Raw genomic sequence first — 6,596 nt, forward strand, 5'->3', positions numbered from 1 at the left:
CAAGTCGGAGTAACAGAAACAAAAGTAGAACCCAGTTCTAACATCGCTCTTCCCCGACCCACTCAAGACCCATTCATTGTTCTCTGTTGTTAATTAAATGTTTAAGGATTTAAGGAACTATTAATAGAAAATATTGTCAATGGCGTAAAGTCTTTGATTTCTTAATAGTCTAACTCTGCCCTGTTATCATAAAAACCCTGTGAAATCTTAACAAAAAGTGAGTTGTTAATTATGTGGTTAGTTTTCTGAGTAGAATAAGAGTGCAGACTCTCGAAATTGAACAAAATAGGTTTGACTATTTCTAGTTTGTGCAAATTATTTAACATCTTCAAACTTCAATTTCTCTAACAGTCAAAATAAATAGGAACTTGCCTCATAAACTTCAACAAAATTTATGATACATTATTTAACGTAGTTCCTGGGATCAAATAAGTTCTTTATAAATGGTAGTTCCATGATTCCCTGCAAATAAGGAAGTATCTGGCAGCTTTGCGTGCAAAGAACATGTTTTCTCTCAAGCAAATGTTTAGGATCAAGGTCAAAGTCATAATATGCAGCCATGGACTGCCTTCACACCCACACAGGGCTGCCCGGGACGTCAGCAAGTACCCTCACTTCCCACTTAATTCTTAGAACTAAATGAAATAAGAGCATTCCTCTCCCTTGAAGGGGCACATTTCTTCCTGGCTTATGTGGCAGGCACTTCTTAGGATTGTGTGCCCTTCACTGACTTAGTAGGAGATTTGCATGTTGGAAAAAAAGAACAATTTGCTATAAAGATCCTTGCTGTGGATCAGGGAAGGTTATTTTACCGTAAAAGGAGCAAATTACAAGAATTCTTTAATGTCATCCAGATGATTTTCTCCTTTTCATTTTTTTAAGCTTAACTTACAATTTCTTAGCAGCACAGGCTGAACTTGGCACTATCCATAGTTTTACCCGTCCTACACAATTTTTGTAAGGCATGAGTTTTTTGGCTCTGCCTTTTTAATTTCAGAATTCCATTTTACATGAACTCCTTACATATGGGGTTAATGCTATGCAGTTTACAAAGTGTTTAGTATTTATCAGTTCACAGAATTTGAGTTGAATATATTGATGGGGGTCAGCCAGAAATTTTCTATAAGGGCCAGATACTAAATATTTTAGGCTTTGTATGCTGCACAGTTAAATCTGCTTGCAGTTTTCTTGCCTCTGCCCTCGTAACATGAATGCAGCCACAGACAAAGAAACATGGGCACAGTTATGTTCCAATGAAGGTTTATTTATTGACACTGAAATTTGAAATTCATCTAACTTTCATAGTACACAAAATAATGTTTAAATTTTTTCCTTAGCTCACAGACTGTACAAAAACAGGCATAATTTATTTATACCTGAGCAAGAAGACTAAAGCCATTGAATCACTTCTGTGTCTGCTGGAGACTTCCTAGGGCTTTTCAAAGCCCTTTCTAATGGCTGAAATTCTGAAGAGTGAGAAATTATGTTTCTTAAAATCATACAGTTAGTGAACTATGAAGACAATGCTGAAAAAAGAATGTCTCCATCTCCAGAGTCCTCAGGTTATTTTAAACAATTCTTCAATAATCTCTGTGATTTATACATGTTCACACAAATATTGATGATGAACGTGGAATTAATCAATGGGAAGGAATGTCTGTATCCAAATTAACTCTTCTGACCTCAACTTGGAAAGCCTTAGACTCTGCAAATTGACTTTCTCAGCTGAGTTACCTGTGGCCTACTCATAGGGTCAACATGAGTCACCTCCCTTTCCTGATTTAGAATATTATCTAAGCTGAATACTAGAATTGTTGAGCTAAATGGGTTCTTAGAGATTTTCTTTGCTTATCCAAATTATCTGGGGACAACTGAGGTCCAAAGAGCCTAAATGAATTACCTAAGATTGCATATTAGCAAGATCTGGAAGCCAGGTCTTTGCAATCCCTGTTAGAGAGTTATCTCAGATTACCATATAACAGTCACAACAGTTTATGAAAAGGTAACTAACTACTCATAACTAAAATATGACTTTAAGTCCAGAGAAAATACTCATGCTTATATATGTAGAATTATGAAAATTATATACCAGATACACATAATGTACATAATTTATTCCTTTCCTTATTTATCACAATTTTACAGATCAGGAAACTAAAATTTGAAGAGTTTTCAATAGTTTATTTCATGTTACACAGCTAGTAAATGATACAACCACAGCTTAAATCTACTTTTCTCTTTAAAACCTGAGCTTTTCACATACCTCTGTTGGGTGACTTTGTCTTAAGCCGCAGAAATCGCAACTGAAACTAGTGTAAATTACAAGGATTGATTGAGGCAGGGGATTGAAAGAGGGAGGTGTAACTTCAACTGTCATTCAACCAAAGCCTTTTGAAGACAGCTATGCCTTCCCCAGCCTGATGTCTAAGATCTCTTACGCACATCCAGTGAGGGCAAAAGTGAAACTGAATCCTAAAACAAAATTCTGGGCTCTGATTGGACAAATGCCTGGTCTGGTCCCTAAATTCAGCATGGAATTGTTAGGGGGAGAAGGATGTCCTAAAGCTAATTCCATACAGGCTTTGTAGACTCCACCCCCCACTCCAGACCAAAGCCAAAAGCCACTGGGAACTCCACATCCCATCACCACCAAAGGGAAGGTGGCTGGGACCTGAGGGTGGGGTTAAGCAGCCAGGTGTGGTATAAAGCCAGACATGTGGGCTTTGGAGGGGTCCCTCATTTTGGCTCTCTGCCAGCTCGCAGCGTTAGGCCAGGTCTGAGAGTACCTTTGGGTTTCCAGGTCAGCGGATCGGGTAGGACGCATTAAAGAATTTATTTCCCTATTTTCTCTCTGAGTTGTACATTTCCTTAATTCCCTTTCCCTTGTAATTAAACCTTTTATTAACCTTTTGTGTGTGCCTGTAGTGGAGTATTCATAAGTTCCTTTTAAGTGCGTGGGTGAGGACCCACAGCCAGGCAACCCGTTTTATTTTATATCGGGGTTGCCCTATAACAGAATGAATCCTAACTCCTAGAGTTAAGAGACTAATCCACCCAAAATATGAACCGCAATCACATAATGAAGGAAAGGGGTGCTCCCTCTGGAAAAGAAAATCTGAAGGCTATTAGGAAAAGAAGGGAAGAATGAATATTTTATCCATAACCAATGAATTTACTTTGCTACCTCTGTATCCACACCAGATATTTAATGGATAAGGTCAAAGACAGCATAGACCTTGATAATGGCGTCTTTGACTGCTAAAGCTCAAGGTACATTACGCAACAGTTTTAAACCAGCATCTTTGCTGGTTCAGCCTATGAAGGTATATCAGCCTACTGAGGCAGGACTTTCCCAAAAGTCTTGCCAGCTTTTTTTTGGTGGCCAGAACTGTGCATTCTTGGGAGATAGTACAAGGACTAATGGTGATTCAGTCCTGGCTTTTGTAACCCAAATTTAATCTCCTTGTTGTCTGCCCAGCTCCAGTGTCATTATCTCAGATATCCTCTACACACCCTTTTTTTTTTTTTAATTTTTTTTAAGATTTATTTATTTATTTATACAAGCACTGGGTACAGTCAGAAGCGCAGGAGGGTGAGAGAATTCACCAGAGCCAGAGCGGGGAGCAGAGCAGGCAGAAGGACCGAGGTACACTGCTGAGGGGAGCAGCGGGCGGCAGGAGAGGTCTGCGCGCCATGTGGGACCCTCCTCTGGTGGCCGGGGAGCAGCCGGGGATCGAACCTGCAGAGGCCACGGGCAGCTTCGCAACCCGGCGCTCAACCACTGTGCCACCAGGGAGGCCCTACACATCCTTTTACAATAATACTCATCACAATAGACATCAGAGGCCGTTAGATGTCTAGCATCTCCACAGGAACCTCAGCCTCCTTAGGAAGGGACCATCTTTCACCCGTCTTTAGATTTCAGCCTGACGTAGCAGCTCACCCACCGGCAAAGAATGGCAAAGAATGACTAATCAAATGAGTGGCACTGGCTCTGAAGAGAGGGCTTGGCTTTCGCTCACTGAATACTAGGGAGGCCCTTTAGCTCCTCCTCATCTCCACTTCAACAAGATGAGAAAATCAGCAATAATCTGACTCGTAGGGTTATCCAAAATTTGCATTATAAAAAATAAAGTGATGACAATGTTCTCTTTCAAATTTTCATTCATTCTAAGAGGTACATTTTTTTCATATTTTAACATCTCTGAAACAGATCCATTCTTGGACTGAATGTATGTCTGTCCCCCCCATTCATATATTAAACTCTAGTACCCAAAATTATGGTATCATAAAAAGGGGTCTTCTGGAGATTCTTAGGTTATGAAGGTAGAGCTTCGTGCTCTTATAAAGGTGACATGCCATTTGAGGTTTACAGTTAGAAAGCACAATGAACCAGAAAGGAGGCCCTCACCAGACACCAAATCTGCAGACACCTTGACTTTGGTCTTTCCACCCTCTAGAACTGTGAGAAATAAATTTCTGATATTTATAAGTCACCTGATTCATGATATTTTGCTATAGCAACCTGAGTAGACTAAGACCTTCCTACAAGCCATGTAAGTATATTTTCATTCAGTGTTTTTTGTCTCATGGGCTGTCATAATATTTTATAAAATAATGGTGACTTACAATTAAAAGTGTCTGGTAGTCAACAACATGTGTTATCAATATCCATCAATATCTTGCCTCTAATAAGGATCTCAGAATCTGCCTAAGAATCAGCTGTTCTATTTTTTGACCTCAAGAGTTTCCCTCTGCATCCCTTAGAACATCGTGGATGCCTTTAATAACTCCCGAACCACCTTACTTATAAAGTGTTTCCAAAGCTTCTGGGAAATTATTTGGATTTTGATTTCCACATGCACTGGTATGTTATTTAGCATAATACTTCATCTTACTTGTCTTTATTTTCCATTACAATCTCACTACCACCACCAAGCTTTAAGTAATGGGAAGAACTTTGAGGTGTCTTGGAAAAAATAACTTCAGTTCTAGTCCCATTGCCATTAATTAGCTATATCTCTAATCTCTGTCATCAGCAAAATGGGGATGTCAGTATTTTCTTCACAGTTATGCAAGGTTGGATGAGATCATGTATATGGATATCCTTTAAAATTACTGCGTTCTGAAATCTGACGAACAGAGAGGCCTCCTTCCCCTCTGTAATTTTACTGTCTTGGACAGTTGCCAAAGACAACACTTCAGAAGAAAGGGTGTCTTTTAAGATTCATTTGATTGCTTCCTATATTCACCCACATAAGCATGGGGATGATATCTGTTCTCCAAACACCTATAAGACATGGAAAACAAAGTGACCAATTATTATATTTGACTGTATGGAGTTCCAATAAGGATGTGAACTTCATTACCTGAAATGTTAGTGTCCCCCCAGTTTTAACTGGTCCTGCAAGAACTACTTCCTCTGCTAGGCCTGCTAGCCCAGCCTTACCATGGTGTTTTCAAGACAGTACAAGTTTTAACTTGAGATAGTGAGTTTCTTTCGATGTCACGGAAGAAAAGCTTCCTTTTATGTTTGGCATTAAAGTAGCAATCATTTATTCATTTATTTGCATCCTCTTTCACCCTTCTTTTCCTTTTTCAACTTTGTAATTTCCCCTATTTTTCATACTGTTAAAGCTCAGGGTGTTTGTTACTTGATTTTAGACTTACATTGTGACATGAGAGTTTGATGATACTAGGACACCAGTAGATATTTAGTGCCCCCTTTGTGCTTCATTTGCCCCATCACCTCATTTCTGTAAGCATCTCAGAGCAATCTCAAAAGGGTTCTGTATTCTGTGCTTGAGTTGAGTACACTGAGGTGACACTTGTCAGAGATCACAGATAACTAGACCCAAACCTCCTGAGGACTACCAACTTTGGTTTTGATTTTTTATTTTGTTTGAGTATAAGGAAAAGAGGAGTGGGAGGAATGGTATTTGAGCAGGCATTTGGCATATTTTTAATTCACTTAAACTGGAAGCTATCTTATTCCACTTTCTGTATCACTTTATTTTTTTTTTATTCCTATAAATGCAATTGCTAGTGGGTCATTTTCCTTTACATTTTTGGGGGAACAATTCCAGATTCATGTGGCATTACAGAATAAATCACTAGCTAGAGGGATTTTATGAAGCAGACAGTCTTGGGGAATAAATGGGGGTAAGTTGCATGAATGAGTTGGTACAAAATTGCTAATAAAACCTACAACACAGGTAAAGGGCAGAGGGTATAATTTGCTGACAAAGTTATTTCATACCATTACCAAGAACTAAAGATATAAAAAATAAAGTATATATTATTAAGTGAAATTACAAACGAGAGGCTTACCTAAAGAAAAAAATTCCACTCCTGAAATTTATTTGTATGAATAACCACAAAGAAAGAATTTCTCTTTGTTTTTAAATGCTTTTTCCTTGGACAATGAGAAAAGGATTGCGGTCTTCATTTGTCAAACTTAGAGTTTGTAAGATGCAATTCTTATAAAGTATGAAATCTTTTCATTTCACAACTTTTTGGTTTTCTTTTTGCTTGATTATTTTATTGTTTTACTACTTTTGTTAAGTTTTTTTTTAACTTGTTAGTTTTCTCTAAAG

The sequence above is a fragment of the Talpa europaea genome (assembly GCF_964194135.1).
Source record: "Talpa europaea genome assembly, chromosome: 3".
Classification (NCBI taxonomy): domain Eukaryota; kingdom Metazoa; phylum Chordata; class Mammalia; order Eulipotyphla; family Talpidae; genus Talpa; species Talpa europaea.